This window comes from Neovison vison, chromosome 13 (assembly GCF_020171115.1).
Source record: "Neovison vison isolate M4711 chromosome 13, ASM_NN_V1, whole genome shotgun sequence".
NCBI classification, from domain to species: domain Eukaryota; kingdom Metazoa; phylum Chordata; class Mammalia; order Carnivora; family Mustelidae; genus Neogale; species Neogale vison.
Genome location: NC_058103.1, coordinates 51940600 through 51961408, shown reverse-complemented (window position 1 = coordinate 51961408; position 20809 = coordinate 51940600).

Genomic DNA, 20809 nt, shown 5'->3' with positions numbered 1-20809 from the left:
ATATATGAGCTGACAAGGTGTTATTTTCAAATTGATGAAAGTATTACTTTAATACAAAATAATACAAAAATAAAATTAATGTATGTCAAAAATTTTTTCCTTAATTTTTGAGAGAACCAGTATGAGTTCAAATAAAAATTGAACATGTAGATAAATATACATATATATTCTCTATTGAACATAGTATGTTCGCATTAGTATATACTAGACGCATTTGCATTGCCATCCGATTTCTACAACACAAGTCATTTAATCCCTCAGAACATAAAATAGCCTTGTCAAAAAATTGAAAGATGCACAGTCATATTTAATCAGATATTCCGCAGAAAGATATGCAACCTAACACCTAACACTCCATTGTTAGGATACCAGGTTTATTATTGCCTTTACCCATTTTTTGACAGAGTATAATGAAAGTCTTCAGGCTTACTGTTTCTGAGAAATTCTTTGGTAGTTATTAATTATCTTTTAAGTTCCAGCAGACGCTGAAGTTGTGAAGATTAGAAGAACAGAAAGAGAGGGAAAGTAAGAGAGGAGACAGAGTTCTGTCTGTCCATAAGCAGCTCACTGTCAGATACAGTAGAATGACATGTAAAATAAGTGGTAAAGCAATATGATAAGTAAAAGATAAAGTTGTGAGTATAAGGAATGCCCTTTCAACTTTGCATTATATGGTGTTAAGGAAAAATTGTGGTTTTTTTCCTTAGAGCAAGTGTGAGTGGGATGGGAGTGCAGGCAGGGCAGAGGGAAAGAGAGAATCTTAAGCAGGCTCAATGTTCAGTGCAGAGCCTACATAGGGTTCGATCTTATGACCTTGAGATCTTGACCTGAGCCAAAATTAAGAGTCCCCTGCTTAACTGACTGAGTCAACCAGGTGCCCCAAATGTTAAGGAAATCTTAAAATATGTTTGGATATAATGAAATATTGTCTTAAAATATATTCATTTAAGTTTAAAAAAAAAAGTGAGTCCAGAGAAAATCATTAACCCATGCTGTGACAAGAGTAAGGTCAAAGATGGTCTCAAACACAAGACAGCTAAGTTCCTTCCCATTGAATGTTCTAGATGCTATCCTGAAGCAGATACTTGTGCAGCAGATTCCAGAGAAAGGCCATCTGCTCCGTCAGCAGTGTAGGCTACCAATCATGCTACAGGGATCCATCCAGTCTCTTGCCTGAAGGAGGCAAGATCAGGGTCAGTCTCAAGTGCTTCTGAGTGAGCTCTAACTGTTCACTAGCTTAAAGAGTTCCACATTTTATAAGGGATGGCTGGTTCCAACAATGACTGCATCTCTGAAGGGCAGTTGGACACACATCTCTGTGGTACCTGTCACTGCTGGCATTTTTATCATTTTATTGTTGCACAAATTAACTATTAAGAATGAAAGGATTCAAAGCTCCCACATAGTGTTCCTCTTCTTATAAACATGGTAAGATACAGGACATGAATCTGAATTACTATCTTAACATAAGTGGAAAAGCACATTATTAAAATCTTATTTTAGGAAAAATCATTGATAAAATTTAACCTTGGACAGAGACAGGAATGAGTGCTCAAGAACCATAGTCTGTGCTAAGGGGATTAGCCCAGAGAGAGGTTGCAGGTTACAAGATAGCTTTTATTTTTTTCTAATGGATTAATGACGCTGTTATATATTTTTAATGAGAAAAAAAAAACCTGCAAAGAGCAAAAAGAAATTTGAAAGCCCATCTTTCAAAATACAAACAATTCATTTTATAGATTTTATAGATCCCTCATACTTAGGATATTCTTCCTCGAGTCTTCCTGCTTTTAGGCTATAAATCCTATGGGACATGTCCATTCGAGGTCTCTGGCTTCTGCAACTGTTGATGTACCTTCTACTAACTTTTCCTACATCATTTTCGTGAGACTCTTAAAAAGCCTTAGCACCATCTCTTCCTTTGGTTCTGGTTTGTCTTTGCCATCTCTCCCCTCTCATTATTACTTTCACAAAATTATTATCCTTTAATCTGCGTTTGCTGCTCCTTGGGGAAAAGAGCTAAAGATTATGTGGACCCCAGTATGTCTAAAAATCTTACATAGGATTTTTTTTTAATAGCTCAAGAAAAGCAATCTTAAGTGTTTTATGTTTTTCAGGGTCCAGCCCTTCTCTGTCTTGCCTGCTTCAAGTCAGAAGAAAACAGAATGGAGACTGGCTATCAGTTTGGGGTTCTTTTGTTCTGTGCAAAATTTTACTCAAGCCTCCAATATTGTCTTTTTCTTCTACAACAATATTAGGTTACATTATTACGGTCAATTGCTGTCATTTTTTTTGTCCCCTGCTCTGTCCTTATATAAAACATACTTAGTAATAAAACAGCACATTGAAATTAGAAGATCGTGAGAAAGAATGAGATTTGTTTGCAAGTGCAAAGACTTAATCTAAGCTATTTTTGATGAAAATATGTCAAGGAGATAGTTTATTGGTACACATAAGAAAATTAAAGGAAAAGCACTGCTGATCAGAACATCAGATTAAAATGTATTCACGGCTCTCTCTCCAACCTTCATTTCTGTATCCATCTGTATTCCAGCTTTATTCTCTTCAACTGTATTTCCTCAAAAAGCTACATGCATTTACTTCTGCAACTCTAGGATCACATACTCACAGCTTTGTGATCAGTGATAAAAGGCCTCTTTTCTCCCAGATACCATTGAACAAAACCATGGCAATAAGCTTCTTTCCCTGGCTTTAGTTACATGTTTGTATTTTGAGCCACTTTGCCTGCTCAAATGATCATAGGAGTATATTCCTTTATTCTATTAATGTGCATAGGATTAATTGATTTCTGAACTAATTAATTTTTAATCCATTACTGCATAACAAATTGTCCTAGACTTAAATTAAGGTTGCTACAATAAAAAAAAAAAAAATCCTTCCTTTTGTTTCTATGGTTCTAGGGGATAACAGCACAGGTGGGTGTTTTTTGCTCACAGCATTTCATAGGGTTGCAGTCAGATAGTGGCCGGGGCTGGAGTCTTAAAGTCTTTTTCATTCACATGCAAGACTGTTGATGTTGGCTATCAGGTGCGGTGTTAGCAGAGGCTTCCTGCTAGAACGTTGACTAGCAATTTCTCTATGGGATCTGTGCTGCCCCACACCAGTGACTGAATTCCAAAAATGATAGTTCTGAGACAGAGCTGGGCAGAAACTGCACTGATCTGTAAAATTTGGCCCAAGAAGCCATGCTGCATCAGTTGTACTACCTCCTATTCATTTAAAACAATTAGCTAATTAATTTCTTATTCAAGGGAAGAGTAATTGTTGCAGGACAGTCAAAAAAAATTGTACACGTTTTTTAAAACTATCATTGTCATTATTATCCTTTGTAGAAGCACCATGGCTTTTGAGAAAGCTATAGATGAGGACTTCTAGGAAAGTGAGGAAAACCTTTTTAAAAATTGAAGGCAAGTGGATACTTGCAATGGGTGAAAGCATCACAAATGATCCTTAATGAACGGAATGATCTAGCTAGGAAAGTTGCTAGCTACATGATGAACATGCAGCCTGGGTGGTATCTTGGCGCTTACAGTGAAATGTAAAAGAAACAAACAATGGAGGGATGGTTACACATGAATGATCAGGAGTTTTATCGCATTGAGAATTGTCAGGCTTTCCAGAAGACAAACAATGGTAAGATTAAGCAGAGGCTGCCAAGAAAAGGTCAAATGCAGGAAGGGCACTGCAAGGAAATCATTGTCTAAATATGAAAGCAAGGATATAAATGCAATTTTTTTTCTTTTTTTTTTTTTTTTTTGGGGCATCAGAAATACCAGTGGTGGTGCCTCACACAAAAGGCCCACTGAAGAATTTAATAAATCATCTCACAGATTCTGAAACAAATTGTAGGGTTTTAAAGAAGCTTACAGGCATCAAGGAACTTCTGACATTTGTTCAGATGGATTTCAGAATTAGTATAGATTGGTGATGTTTTTGGTAGTAATCCTATACCTGTCCTACAATTGTCTTTCGAGTGTGGGTAGACAGCCAGCATGTCTCTTGATATCCTTAGGTTACACGTTAGTAGCTATATCCAAGAAATTAAATGGAGAGAGAAGCCTATCCATCTGGATTTGATATAGAAAGCAAGATTATGGATTTTTTGCTATTTTTTTAAAAGATTCTATTCATTTATTTGACAAGAGAGAGATCACAAGTAGGCAGAGAGAGAGTGAGAAGAAGGAGCTCCCCGCCTAGCAGAGAGCCCAATGCGGGGCTTGTTCCCAGGACCCTGAGACCATGACTTGAGCTGAAGGCAGAGGCTCAACCCACTGAGCCACCAAGGCACCCTTTTGCTGACTATTTTATGAGATGAGACTTTTGGCAAACTTAGAAGGGGAAGAAAAATTTTGCATGCCATCAGATTATAAATAATTTATGATCAAACACCAGTAGCATATGTTGAAAAGATTTACCTTTTCTTCGTTAAATTACTATGCCATTTTTATCAAAAATTAATTAAATTTATATGTGTGGGTGTATATCTGAATACTTTTTTTCTGTTGCATTGATCTATGTACCCATACTTTCATCATACTGCACTCCTTTAATTAACATTGTCTTAAAATCAAATACTGCATACAGATGGTCCTCAACTTCCGATGGTTCAACTTGGGATTTTTTTATTTTTGCAGTGGTTTGAAAGTGATATGCATTTGGTAGAAACCACCCTTTGCATTTTAATTTTTCCCAGGCTAGTAGTATGTGATACTATACTCAGGTAATGCTGAATGGCGGCAGCTATAGCTCCCAGCCAGCTCTGTTATCACAAGTGCAAACAGCCAATATACCTACAAGCATTCTGTACCCATGCAGCCATTCTGTTTTTCACTTTCAGTACAGTATTCAGTAAATTATATGAAATATTCAACATTTATAAAATAGAATATGCACTAGATGATTTTACCCCTAATGCTGGTGTCTGAACACATTTAACTTTGGTTAGGCTATTATGATGTTTGGTAAATTAGATGTTTTACATCATTTTAGAGTTACAATAGTTTTAATTTATGATGGGTTTATTGTGTTGTAACCCTCTCAAAGGTCAAGAAGATCTGTATTATCTCATTTTGCTCTTCACTTTTAAAATTGTAAATTTTATTAAAAATAAATTGTGTATTATTATATATTAAAATTTTATTTTAAAATGAAAATTTGTGTTTTTCATGTAAATTATAGAATAACCTTGTCAATTTGTACAAAAAAAATCTCACTGGGATTGTGACTGGGAAGCATTAAATCTATAGATCAATTTAGGGACTTTTTAAATCCCCCAAATATTGTCTTCCAAACCCTGAAATTATAAAACTTTCCATTTATTTCAGCCTTTTAGAATTCCTTTACCTGTGTTTTGTACTTTTCAGTATATAGATATCTTCTCTGAGATTTATAGTGAAGTAATTCATATTTTTGGTGCTATTATAAATCTTATTGTATTTAAACTTCAATTTCCAGTTTTTCGTTGCAATTATGTATGCAATTTTTTGTATATATTTATCTCATTAAGCTCACTTAACATTTCTAACAATTTTTGTAGATATTTTTTGGGTTCTCTATGTAGATAATAATATTGTCTGTGAATAAAAAGTGTTTTACCATCAATAAATAAAATCTTTTAAAAAATGTTTTATATATTTCTCTCTAAACTTATACCTTTATTGTTTTTTCTTGTCTTATTGCACAGGCAAGGATCACCAACACAATGCTGGATAAGAGTAGTGAGATTGGACATCTGGATCTTCCTTGTTCACTGCTTTAGAAGATAAAGACTTCTACCGTTATGTATAAGGTTAGCTAAAAAGTTTTTTTTAGATGTCCTTTTCAGGTTGAGGAATTCCCAAATTACTGATAGTCCCTCGACTAAAATGTATCTCATTAGCATACCAAAGTCACTGTTATTACTCGGAAATAAAAGGAGTTTTAGGAGCTATGTGCCAGGGACAAAGATCAAACACCTATTTTCTATTTTACCTTAGGCATAGATTTTTTTAAAAAGTGGTTAGAATGGAGGAAGAGTCGGGATGGCGGAGAGGTAGCAGGCTGAGACTACTTCAGCTAGCAGGAGATCAGTTAGATAGATTATCTAAAGATTGCAAACACCTGCAAATCCATCGGCAGATCGAAGAGAAGAAGAACAGCAATTCTGGAAACAGAAAAACAACCACTTTCTGAAAGGTAGGACTGGCGGAGAAGTGAATCCAAAGCGACAGGAAGATAGACCCCGGGGGGAGGGCCGGCTCCCGGCAAGCGGCGGAGCAACGGAGCACAAAATCGGGACATTTAAAAGTCTGTTCCGCTGAGGGACATTGCTCCAAAGGCTAAACCGGGGCGAAGCCCACGCGGGGTCAACGAGGCCTCAGGTCCTGCAGGGTCACAGAAGGATCGGGGGTGTCTGAGTGTTGCAGAGCTTGCGGGTATTGGAACGGGAAAGCCGGCTACAGAGACAGAGCCGACAGCAAGCTCGCAGCTCAGGGTTACCTTGAACCGGCCGCAGGCTCGGTGAGCTCGGAGCGCGGCCGGAGGTCTGGCAGACGGGAGTTACTGGGCGCTGTTCTCTGAGGGCGCACTGAGGAGTGGGGCCCCAGGCTCTCGGCTCCTCCAGGCCGGAGACCAGGAGGCCACCATTTGTATTCCCGTCCTCCGGAACTCTACGGAAAGCGCTCAGGGAAAAAAAGCTCCTGAAAGCAAACCCCAGCGGATTACTCAGCCCGGCCCCTGGTAAGGGCGGCACAATTCCGCCTGGGGCAAAGACACTTGAGATCACTACACCAGGCCCCTCCGCCAGAAGATCAACAAAAAATCCAGCCAAGACCAAGTTCACCTACCAAGGAGTGCAGTTTCAATACCAAGGAGAGCAGCAGATTCCAGAGGAGGAGAAAGCAAAGCATGGAACTCATGGCTTTCTCCCTGTGATTTTTTAGTCTTGCAGTTAAAGTAATATTTTTCTTTTTCATTTTTTTTCTCTTCTTTAACTAAAATTTTTTTTGACTTTTAACCTTCTCCTTTTTAACGCTTTTAAACTAGTTTATCTAATATATATATATTTTTCTTTTTTATACTTTTCTTTGTTTTCTTTTTAAAATTCTTTTCTTTTTTCTTTTTTTTTTTCTTTATTTCTTTTTGAACCTCTTTTTATCCCTTTTTTCCCCCCTCATGATTTGGGATCTCTTCTGATTTGGTTAAAGCATATTTTCCTGGGGTTGTTGCCACCCTTTTAGTATTTTACTTGCTCCTTCATATACTCTTATCTGGACAAAATGACAAGGCGGAAACATTCACCACAAAAAAAAGAACAAGAGGCAGTACCGAAGGCTAGGGACCTAATCAATACAGACACTGGTAATATGTCAGATCTAGAGTTCAGAATGACGATTCTCAAGGTTCTAGCCGGGCTCGAAAAAGGCATGGAAGATATTAGAGAAACCCTCTCAGGAGATATAAAAGCCCTAACTGGAGAAATAAAAGAACTAAAATCTAACCAAGTTGAAATCAAAAAAGCTATTAATGAGGTGCACACAAAAATGGAGGCTCTCACTGCTAGGATAAATGAGGCAGAAGAAAGATGGAGGCTCTCACTGCTAGGATAAATGAGGCAGAAGAAAGAATTAGCGATATAGAAGACCAAATGACAGAGAATAAAGAAGCTGAGCAAAAGAGGGACAAACAGCTACTGGACCACGAGCGGAGAATTCGAGAGATAAATGACACCATAAGACGAAACAACATTAGAATAATTGGGATTCCAGAAGAAGAAGAAAGAGAGAGGGGAGCAGAAGGTATACTGGAGAGAATTATTGGGGAGAATTTCCCCAATATGGCAAAGGGAAAGAGCATCAAAATTCAGGAGGTTCAGAGAACGCCCCTCAAAATCAATAAGAATAGGCCCACACCCTGTCACCTAATAGTAAAATTTACAAGCCTTAGTGACAAAGAGAAAATCCTGAAAGCAGCCTGGGAAAAGAAGTCTGTAACATACAATGGTAAAAATATTAGATTGGCAGCTGACTTATCCACAGAGACCTGGCAGGCCAGAAAGAGCTGGCATGAAATTTTCAGAGCACTAAACGAGAAAAACATGCAGCCAAGAATACTATATCCAGCTAGGCTATCATTGAAAATAGAAGGAGAGATTGAAAGCTTCCAGGACAAACAAAAACTGAAAGAATTTGCAAACACCAAACCTGCTCTACAGGAAATATTGAAAGGGGTCCTCTAAGCAAAGAGAGAGCCTACAAGTGGTAGATCAGAAAGGAACAGAGACAATATACAGTAACAGTCACCTTACAGGCAATACAATGGCACTAAATTCATATCTCTCAATAGTTACCGTGAATGTTAATGGGCTAAACGCCCCAATCAAAAGACACAGGGTATCAGAATGGATAAAAAACCAAAACCCATCTATATGTTGCCTCCAAGAAACTCATTTTAAGCCCGAAGACACCTCCAGATTTAAAGTGAGGGGGTGGAAAAGAATTTACCATGTTAATGGACATCAGAAGAAAGCAGGAGTAGCAATCCTTATATCAGATCAATTAGATTTTAAGCCAAAGACTATAAAAAGAGATGAGGAAGGACACTATATCATACTCAAAGGGTCTGTCCAACAAGAAGATCTAACAATTTTCAATGTCTATGCCTCCAACGTGGGAGCAGCCAACTATATAAACCAATTAATAACAAAATCAAAGAAACACATCAACAATAATACAATAATAGTAGGGGACTTTAACACTCCCCTCACTGAAATGGACAGATCATCCAAGCAAAAGATCAACAAGGAAATAAAGGCCTTAAATGACACACTGGACCAGATGGACATCACAGATATATTCAGAATATTTCATCCCAAAGCAACAGAATACACATTCTTCTCTAGTGCACATGGAACATTCTCCAGAATAGATCACATCCTTGGTCCTAAATCAGGACTCAACCGGTATCCAACGATTGGGATCATTCCCTGCATATTTTCAGACCACAATGCTCTGAAGCTAGAACTCAACCACAAGAGGAAGTTTGGAAAGAACCCAAATACATGGAGACTAAACAGAATCCTTCTAAAGAATGAATTGGTCAACCGGGAAATTAAAGAAGAATTGAAAAAAATCATGGAAACAAATAAAAATGAAAACACAATGGTTCAAAATCTATGGGACACAACAAAGGCAGTCCTGAGAGGAAAATATATAGCGGTACAAGCCTTTCCAAAGAAACAAGAAAGGTCTCAGGTTCATAACCTAACCCTACACCTAAAGGAGCTGGAGAAAGAACAAGAAAGAAACCCTAAGCCCAGCAGGAGAAGAGAAATCATAAAGATCAGAGCAGAAATCAATGAAATAGAAACAAACAAAAAAAATAGAAAAAAATCAATGAAACTAGGAGCTGGTTCTTTGAAAGAATTAATAAAATTGATAGATCCCTAGCCAGACTTATCAAAAGGAAAAGAGAAAGGACCCAAATAAATAAAATCATGAATGAAAGAGGAGAGATCACAACTAACACCAAAGAAATACAAACTATTATAAGAACTTACTATGAGCAACTCTACGCCAACAAATTTGATAATCTGGAAGAAATGGATTCATTCCTAGAAACATATAAACTACCACAACTGAACCAGGAAGAAATAGAAAGCCTGAACAGACCCATAACCAGTAAGGAGATTGAAACAGTCATTAAAAATCTCCAAACAAACAAAAGCCCAGGGCCAGATGGCTTCCTGGGGGAATTCTACCAAACACTTAAAGAAGAACTAATTCCTATTCTCCTGAAACTGTTCCAAAAAATAGAAATGGAAGGAAAACTTCCAAACTCATTTTATGAGGCCAGAATCACCTTGATCCCAAAACCAGACAAGGATCCCATCAAAAAAGAGAGCTATAGACCAATATCCTTGATGAACACAGATGCGAAAATTCTCACCAAAATACTAGCCAATAGGATTCAACAGTACATTAAAAGGATTATTCACCACGACCAAGTGGGATTTATTCCAGGGCTGCAAGGTTGGTTCAACATCTACAAATCAGTCAATGTGATACAACACATCAATAAAAGAAAGAACAAGAACCATATGATACTCTCAATAGATGCTGAAAAAGCATTTGACAAAGTACAGCATCCCTTCCTGATCAAAACTCTTCAAAGTGTAGGGATAGAGGCCACATACCTCAATATCATCAAAGCCATCTATGAAAAACCCACCCCAAATAACATTCTCAATGGAGAAAAACTGAAAGCTTTTCCACTAAGGTCAGGAACACGGCAGGGATGTCCATTATCACCACTGCTATTCAACATAGTACTAGAAGTCCTAGCCTCAGCAATCAGACAACAAAAGGAAATTAAATGCATCCAAATCGGCAAAGAAGAAGTCAAACTATCACTCTTCGCAGATGATATGACACTATATGTGGAAAACCCAAAAGACTCCACTCCAAAACTGCTAGAACTTGTAAAGGAATTCAGTAAAGTGTCAGGATAGAAAATCAATGCACAGAAATCAGTTGCATTTCTCTACACCAACAACAAGACAGAAGAAAGAGAAATTAAGGAGTCAATCCCATTTACAATTGCACCCAAAACCATAAGACACCTAGGAATAAACCTAACCAAAGAGGCTAAGAATCTATACTCAGAAAACTATAAAGTACTCATGAAAGAAATTGAGGAAGACACAAAGAAATGGAAAAATGTTCCATGCTCCTGGATTGGAAGAATAAATATTGTGAAAATGTCTATGCTACCTAAAGCAATCTACACATTTAATGCAATTCCTATCAAAGTACCATCCATCTTTTTCAAAGAAATGGAACAAATAATCCTAAAATTTATATGGAACCAGAAAAGACCTCGAATAGCCAAAGGAATATTGAAAAAGAAAGCCAAAGTTGGTGGCATCACAATTTCGGACTTCAAGCTCTATTACAAAGCTGTCATCATCAAGACAGCATGGTATTGGCACAAAAACAGACACATAGAGCAATGGAACAGAATAGAGAGCCCAGAAATAGACCCTCAACTCTATGGTCAACTAATCTTCGACAAAGCAGGAAAGAATGTTCAATGGAAAAAAGACAGCCTCTTCAATAAATGGTGTTGGGAAAATTGGACAGCCACATGCAGAAAAATGAAATTGGAGCATTTCCTTACACTGCACACAAAAATAGACTCAAAATGGACGAAGGACCTCAATGTGAGAAAGGAATCCATCAAAATCCTTGAGGAGAACACAGGCAGCAACCTCTTCGACCTCAGTCGCAGCAACATCTTCCTAGGAACATCGCCAAAGGCAAGGGAAGCAAGGGCAAAAATGAACTATTGGGACTTCATCAAGATCAAAGGCTTTTGCACAGCAAAGGAAACAGTTAACAAGACAACTGACAGAATGGGAGAAGATATTTGCAAACGACATATCAGATAAAGGACTAGTGTCCAAAATCTATAAAGAACTTAGCAAACTCAACACCCAAAGAACAAACAATCCAATCAAGAAATGGGCAGAGGACATGAACCGACATTTCTGCAAAGAAGACATCTAGATAGCCAACAGACACATGAAAAAGTGCTCCATATCACTTGGCATCAGGGAAATACAAATCAACACCACAATGAGATATCACCTCACACCAGTCAGAATGGCTGAAATCAACAAGTCAGGAAAAGACAGATGCTGGCGAGGATGCAGAGAAAGGGGAACCCTCCTACACTGTTGGTCGGAATGCAAGCTGGTGCAACCACTCTGGAAAACAGCATGGAGGTTCCTCAAAATGTTGAAAATAGAGCTACCTATGACCCAGAAATTGCACTACTGGGTATTTACCCTAAAGATACAAACGTAGTGATCCAAAGGGGCACGTGCACCCGAATGTTTATAGCAGCAATGTCCACAATAGCCAAACTATGGAAAGAACCTAGATGTCCATCAACAGATGAATGGATAAAGAAGATGTGGTATATATACACAATGGAATACTATACAGCCATCAAAAGAAATGAAATCTTGCCCTTTGCGACGACATGGATGGAACTAGAGCATATCATGCTTAGTGAAATAAGTCAAGCGGAGAAAGACAACTATCATATGATCTCCCTGATATGAGGAAGTGGAGATGCAACATGGGGGCTTAAGTGAGTAGGAGAAGAATAAATGAAACAAGATGGGATTTGGAGGGAGTCATACCATAAGTGACTCTTAATCTCACAAAACAAACTGAGGGTTGCTGGAGATGGGTTGGGAGAAGGGGGGTGGGGTTTTGGACATTGGGGAGGGTATGTGCTTTGGTGAGTGCTGTGAAGTGTGTAAATCTGGCGATTCACAGTCCTGTACCCCGGGATAAAAATATATGTTTATAAAAAATAAAAATATTATTAAAAAAAAAACTAAAACAAAAAGTGGTTAGAATGGTTTGTCATATATGATAATTGCTAGGAAGGAAATTTTTATTATATCATAGTGTCAAAAATGAGGAAAAGTTTGAATAATGTGCTTGTCTTTAAAAATTGAACGTATCAGTTTAGGGAAGCAATAAATTTTAAAATAATCCCATGTTTCTGAAAACAAAGCTGACTCAATTCCTCAAATATCTGTTAACTATTATACTCATATATATTGGGAATAGGATAATTTATAAAATTACTATAAAGTGATATTTTAAAATTTTTTCAAAGTTATTTATTTATTTATTTAAGTAATCTTTCTGTCTAACATGCAGCTTGAACACATAACCCAGATCAGGAGTTGTATGCAAACTGAGCCAGCCAGATACCCCCTAAAGGGGTATTTTAAACTGTATGACTTTAGCTTGTTTAATTTAACTTATACTTATTAGTTTGAGTGAGTCTTTTCGAAGAATAGACATTTGAGCTTTATTTTTTAACTTCCAGATAACTAATAATTAATAATAAAATATTTGCTATTAGTAACAAAAATTATCATTAGTAATAATTTTTATTTGCATATTGCTATAAAATAGTTCCATCAATAGTGTGGTAAGTGATATTGACTCATATATCTGGTTATGATATTTTAAAACTGATAATGTTTGGATTGATATAATATTTTTATACACCCACTTTTCTCCTTGGAAATCTGGAACATTGAAATGCATGGGATAATTTAAGATTGATGATTTTAGCTTGGCAGATGTGAAGGGACAGTATCAATTCTCTTGGGAGTTGTCTCATTACTCAGCCACTAGGAAAAGGAAAACAAACAACAAAATAAAACATAAACTTAGGTTCTAATTAGACATCTGAGAAATCACTCTTTTTGTCTCCTATTTTAGGTGTTTGAGAAAAGCATGGGAAAGAAAATGACTTTATGAATGTCTGGTGATATTAATATTTCTTTGGAAGCAAGGCTTTGAATGTGAACAGCTATTAAGAGTAGGGTGTATATTTGGGTACAGTTTCTATTGCAAGTTTTCCATTCTTTGGCATGTTCTTTAGTTTTTCTAAAGAAATTGGCTTGATAACTTTACCAGGTATAATCTGAGATGGTTCATAGGGCAGAAGATAAATTCTTATAGGGTATATTTGTTAAACACAATCAAAGTAATGTCCTAATCATGCTTACTAGCCTAGAAGAAACATCACAGATATGCATAAGGATCTAGAATGCCCAATTTGCCTGAAATGAAAAGGGAAGGGAGCCATAAATGCGAGAGATTTGAATATGTGCCTTACTGATCATGGGTGTTGTGTTCAGTCCTCTAAGGAGAGATGGAGCCCCATGCAGTATTGGTAGGATGTCAAGATTGATGACTACACACCAAAAGGATATGAAGAGTTTGATTACTAACATAATGAGGCTCCCACACATGTCTAAAAATGGTTGGAGGTAGCAAGGAGGGGTGATTAGTCTTGGCTTTTATTGGGCTTAAAGGGGGAGCCAAGGTGAAAGTTCCTTTATGTATGCCAGGGATTGATGTGGCTTGAACTACCTGTCCATGCCAAAGGAAGGAGCACCAAGCTTTCTTATTGGTTTGCCCCAATGTATAGTATTTATACTTCTTTTTTTTTTTAAGATATTATTCATTTATTTGACAGACAGAGATCACAAGTAGGCAGAGAGGTAGGCAGAGAGAGAGGAGGAAGCAGGCTTCCTGCTGAGCAGAGCCCAATGTGGGGCTCGATCCCAAGACCCTGGGATCATGACCTGAGCCGAAGGCAAAGGCCTTAACCCACTGAGCCACCCAGGCACCCCTATACTTCTCTTTCAGTAATATGTATAATCTTCTAATATCCTAGATACTTTACTTTTAAAAAGTCTACTTATTGTTTATTCTCAGTAGTTGTACAATTTCATAAATATTCAAGAAAAAAATATTCAAGGATGTCTGGATATTTCTCTGTTGGGTTCACTGATGTTCTTATACTTTTATACCGATAGTTCTATGTGCTAAGAACAGATTCTGATATATAGTAGACACTCAGTATATATTTGTTGCATGAATAAAGCAGCCAATTCATAACAGAAAGAGACACAGATAGATTCCTAGAGAAATAGACAAATGGAACAGTTGAGCCACTGTAAGTGGGGAGCACTATCATGTATATCCTTGAAGTCCTGCTGCCAGGGAGCTTGCCAAAGACTTGGATCCAGAAAGAATCCTAGTTTCTGGTCACACAAAAATTCCTCTTAGATGTATGTGAAATTCAAGATCTTTAATCCCCACGTATGTCTTTAATCTTATCCTTCACTACCTGAAATATCCTGTGTGAGTCCTTATTTCCTCTGATCAACATTGTCTAGCAAAAACACAAGACTATTTCCTACACTATGAAATGAAGCATTTATAAAATCTATTTTGAAATAATTTTGGGCCTCATTTAATGTATGATAAACTTATATAATTATAACTAAGGAATATTCATGCAAGAGACTTGATTATTAAATATATTCATTGACATTCATCAATTATAACCTCATTTAAAAATAGATTCTCATAAGCATAGCTGGTTGCAGGATTCTCTATCAATAATTCTTTTTTTTTTTTTAAAGACTTATTTATTATAGAGAGAGGTAGAGAGAGTGTGTGCACACGATGGGAGATAGGGAGAGAAAGAATCTCCAGCAGACATATGCTGATGCTTGGCTTGATCTCACCACCCTAACCTGAGATCGTGACCTGAGTTAAAATAAGATCGTGACCTTAGTCAGTGATAAGTAAACCAGCCTCTGTAATCCTGAGGGGAATTGAGGTAAGGGCTATCTTTCATTCGTAGTTTAGAACCCCTTGGAAACTCCTGTTATCCTTAGAGATACGGTGTCTGTCCGCCATGCTGGTGTCATCGAGGGTAGCCTATATGGATCATGAGTCAGATTGCTCAACTGACTGAGCCAACCAGGTGTCTCTCTGTATCAATAATTCTTAGAGTAAACTTATTTTCACTTAGAAAAGCAACTCAGGAGAGATGGTATACACTGTTCTCTTTGAAGCTTAAACTGAAATACAAATTAAAACAAACCAAATTAATAACCTTCTTAAATATTCAGAACGTAGACTGTATTTGCACTCTCATATTCTGTATATTTTTATAAAAATTAACTGCTAGATTTATAAGGTCAAATGTATTTTTTGCTTGTTAATTGGATGACCTTGAATGTTTAGCCATCTACTTATGAGACTTTTTTTCTTATTCCTTTGAGTAACTTCACATTCCAGTGTTTATCACTTGCAGATAAGATTTCAAGATAGTTCTTTGAATCTTTATTATTCATAAAGGCATGACTTTGTTGGCTGTAATTTGTCACATCAAGCTTAATAAATTTAATATTCTAAAAAGAAGCCTTTTAAAAGCTCTGACTTCTCAAGAAAATGCAACTCCTGAATTGCTCATGTTATGGTATATTTTTCTTTTTCATTTCTCAATGGTAATTTTTAACTCCCACAATACTGCTCTTCTTGAATATAGAGATGATCCAAATGGAAATAAAGTGATTGAGTGCTTACCCTTGTGGGGTGCATTAGATCTTTCAGGCCACTTGAGTCCATTTAGTAAATTGCTACTCTAGTGCATTAAGTGGGACTCCAATTGCCTAAAATCGTTAATGCACTTAATAATTTGGCACTTGTAATTGCCAGTGATGGTAGTACATTTGCTTTCAGATTCTCACAGTAATGATTATAAAGAAAGAATTTGTGCTCAAAGATTTACATGGTTAGCCATTAGAATTATGTAGGCTCTCTTAAATTTATAATAAACCCTGTTGTCATGCAATATTAAATAATGGATATTTCACAAGGGTTTGCCAAAGACTGGTTCTTCTCAAAATGAAAAGTTTATTCTTCCCTGCAATAAAAGAAACCACAGGCATATAATCTGGTATTTCATTGCTGTATTTTCATTTCCTTCTCATATTTAACCAAATTACCACTTTAAAAACTTCATGAAGTCTTCCAGAGCATTGGCACAGTAAAGTATTTAACAATTTTGGTTGGCAAGGGGTTAATGAGTTATGATTCAATCCACAACGTCAAAGTGGGCATCAGTTTTTCTAATCGAAAAACAATGCTTGGTTTCTTACCTGAATTGAAGGCATAATCACATAATTCTAATTTTCTACGTTGTACTAAATGAATACTCTGTTATCATAAGCAACCACTGGCGCCAAGTAATTAGTTTTAGTCAATGGACTGGCTTTATGGCTCATTTAAAGCTACCCATTATCTCTCACTACTGTTGCGATTCACCTTTGTCAATGTAACAATCTGAGAAGCATCTTTAAGATGCACACTTTCCCAAGTATAAGCAAATGTTACACAAGATTCAATTCATCCTCCACATCCCAATGCTAAAAGCTCAGCAGAATTCAGCATGTGTTTTCAGGCATCTTAATTTCCTGGTATTCACTTCTTAATTAGTCAGTGATAAGTAAACCAGCCTCTGTAATCCTGAGGGGAATTGAGGTAAGGGCTGTCTTTCATTCATAGTTTAGAACCCCTTGGAAACTCCTGTTATCCTTAGAGATACGGTGTCTGTCCGCCATGCTGGTGTCATCGAGGGTAGCCTATATGGATCATGAGTCAGCTTTTAAGCCTCATAATGAAATCACTTCATTTATACTCTGCTTCTGTAAAATTTTTGCTGTGCTCTGTTAAGAGTTTCATCCAAGGTATAAACAGAAAATGGTTTTATTTATAATTGTTTATCACTTTGTTCTATTACCTCCATTTTTGCTAGATATCAAGTTTACTTTTTGATATCACGGCCTAATTCCAGATGTTGCTTTTCACCTTGGTTATTAAAACAGTTTGATTCAGTTACAGAGAGTCTATCCTACACATAAGAAAAAAAAAAAGGTCTCTAGCAGACTTAAAGCTCTTGCTCTTCCCCCTTTGCAGGTTCAGTGAGGCCCTGGTAGCTCATATTGTGGGATGGGTGAATTTGGTCTTTCCTATGTCTTTACCTCCAGGGGATGATGGAAAAAAGAAGGAAGAGGGAAAGGAGACTGATTTTGAAGAATTGAGCTGATTCCTTGAACTGTAACACAGGCAGCCACACACTGGAGGTGGTGAGGCTGTGGTGTTTTTTATGATGGTCATCATCTCTCATCTATCTATTACAGAATTACTAAGAAAGGCAAAATCCTTACCAAGAAAATACTCACTTAGAAATAGTCTCCCAGGGGCATCTGTGTGGCTCAGTGGGTTGGGCCTCTGCCTTAGGCTCGGGTCATGATCTCGGGGTCCTGCGATGGAGCCCCGCATCGGGCTCTCTGCTCAGCGGGGAGCCTGTATTCCCCTCCCCTTCTCTCTCTGCCTGCCTCTCTGCCTACTTATGAGCTGTCAAGTAAATAAATACAAATCTTAAAAAAAAGAAAGAAAGAAAGAGTCTCCCACTGGTGATTATTTTTGGCTTTAGCCACAACTTCCAGCTGACTTCCATCTAAGGGCTTTATGTTGCATTTTACTATGTGGGCACTCTTTGTGCTATTATAGTAGAGTAGGCAAAGCTGCTCTAGAAATCTTATCTACTCTTTATGTCCCAAATCTGGTGCTTTTGAAATAGCAGAGATCTATCTTCCCTATCTTCTAGGAATCTAAACCAGAGAGGCAGTCGCGGGCAGCCAGTCTCTCTTAAGTCACCTGAGCTGAACTGGTACCTCACAGCCCAGCAGATGACTGCTTCTCTGCTTGTCTCTTTTTAAAGTAGTGGGCGGTATCTTCGGTAAGAGTTTGCAAACTGTGATATGCATAAGTTTTACCTGGGGAATCTGTTAAATGTAGATTCCTAAGTTCCATTTTCCTAAATATTTGATTCACTCATCATGGAGTCTCAAATGCATGTCTTATCAAGCGTTCCATGTGATTCTTGTTGCCCTCCGCCGGCAAGAACGACAATCAGCCTGGTATAGTGTTCATGCTTCATCCGTTTATTTCCTCAACTTCCTTAGCTTATATGCGCCAAGGTGACTAATAAGGGGCCAAGCAATGCGGAGAGCCAATGAGAGTCCTGTTACTATGCTGATTAAATTTGAAACAGCCAATGACTATGTCCTCCTTTAGGCGGGCTTCACCAGAACATTGGTTGTTTACTTGCAGCGCATTTTGCTGGCAGTGAGCCAAGCGCCATCTTGTAATGGCAGGGACTTTCCCGGCCAGAGGCAGTCCCCGACAGTTCTCATGAAGTTATCTTTGAAGATTTTATTTATTTGAGAGGAAGAGAGAGAGTATAGCGGGGGGATCAGCAGGCAGAGGGAGAAGAAGTCTCCCCGCTGAGCAGGGAGCCCAGTATGAGGCTTGATCCCAAGACCCAGGGATCATGACCTGAGCAGAAAGCAGACACTTTACCAACTGAGCCACCCAGGCCTCCCTGATAAGTTATCTTTGAATCAGACTTTAAGAGATGCTTAAATGAGGAAATCAGCAATAAATAAAACATGGTTTCTGCCCTCAAATTTATAATAATACAGTCAGTGAAAAGAATCTGTACTAAATAATTTTATTTTTTTAACTTAGGAAATATATCAAATAAATTCTTCAGTCAAATTATATTTTATTTAGTTACTTTGAGTCATATTTGGAGAAAGAGGGTTATAAAAATAGTAAATCAATGGCTCGCTCATTATTTGCTTGAAAAGAACTTATTAATCAACAGCCTATATAACATTGGATACTATATTTTTGAACAGGAAGAAAAAATCATAATTATGGCTTAACAGGCAGGTATTAGAAACACATCATGCACATTACAACAACCTTCACACAATTTCACACCAATATATAGCACTATTTGTCAAACAAGTGAGCACTTTTTTCAGCCCAGTCTTTGGTTGGGAGAAGTTGAAATCCTCTAAAGGTACCTCAATTAAAGGATGGTTTATTTGAAGGATACGAACTATAATAAGGACAATAAAAAATGATGGAGACACAGACACTGCCCCGAAGGCAGGCTTCCTGAGCACGAGTCATGACTTCAGGATAGCTCAGCAGAATCCACAAGGCTCAATCATCTTTATGATTCAGCATCTCTCCAAGTATGTTCCTCTCTCTGGGACACTACAGACTACCTTTCTTTTCCTTGGTTCTCAATCTTTTCCCAGTTTTATAGCATTTTTCTCATTTTTTTCCCCATATTTTTTAAGTGATCTGCCCTATAGTTTGTTTCCCCTTCAAAAGGAAGCAATGAAATCTAAACTCAGTCCCATTGGTATTAGACAGAAGGACTCAGGGAACTTTGACTCAGGGTTTTGGGGCTTGTTACCAAGTTAACATCCTTGCCAATTAGATCTTTGTGTTTTAATTCGATAGAATTTAGTTCAACAAACAATTAATCGTTAAACAGTATATGCTTGGCACTGTTTAAGTTTCGGAGGCCAAATCTGAAAAAGACCAAAATTTGAAAAATCCAGAGGGAAAAAGACATCTAAGGAGATATATAAAACAGTTGAGGTGAATACACTTCATAGTTTGGGATCACTAAGGAAGTTGGAACTAAGCTGAGGAGATGCATCATGGAAAAGGGAAACATGAAATGGGTTTGGCAGAGAAGTTAATTTTGACTTGCTACGTTGGATTTCAACCCCTGCAAGAATACCAACCTTCCCCACTGCCCACTCATGTCAGAGGATGTGTAGAATTCTAAGGCCCAATTTTTACACTGTAGTAAGCCACAGCAGGCCCAGAATTTGCCAAGATTGAAGTCAACTAAAAGCAATATCAAGTTAGAACAGGACAAAATATAAACTGTGTTTGTGAATGATGTGAGAACATGGCCAAGTGAACATGATTTCAGTGGGCAACACCTAGTGTAGGACAGCTCCTTGAAAAACTAATAGTTAAGACAAATGTTGAGGTAAAAGTATGCATGAGGCTATTTTGTGCCGAAAGAAAAGAAGATAGAAAGGAAAATGTCATGAACAAAATTATAGAGTCAGAAGAAAAAAAAGTATAAAAATCAGCAACGTGAAAGGGCGAAAAGAACAATGAATTGGTAGATTTGCTGACTGATTATAGAGCAGTAATGAGTCAAAGGAAAATTGGAGTTGAAATCTCACCAAACTTTTGTATGCTTTATCCCGAAGTATAGATTAGAGAAAAAGTTAGACAAGATATATGTATGTACACACACATTTAGAAGTAATAGTTAAAATTATGACCCTTTTTTCTCACAATCATGTGCCTTGGCAGGGGACTATATCAAAGAACACTAGTCACACTAAATAAATTTAAAATTTAATTTACATTTGAAGATTTTACTAAGATCTTCAATGTGACTTTTATTTTTTTAAAGGTTTATTTATTTATTTTAGAGAGAGAGTGCAAGCAAGTGAAAGAAA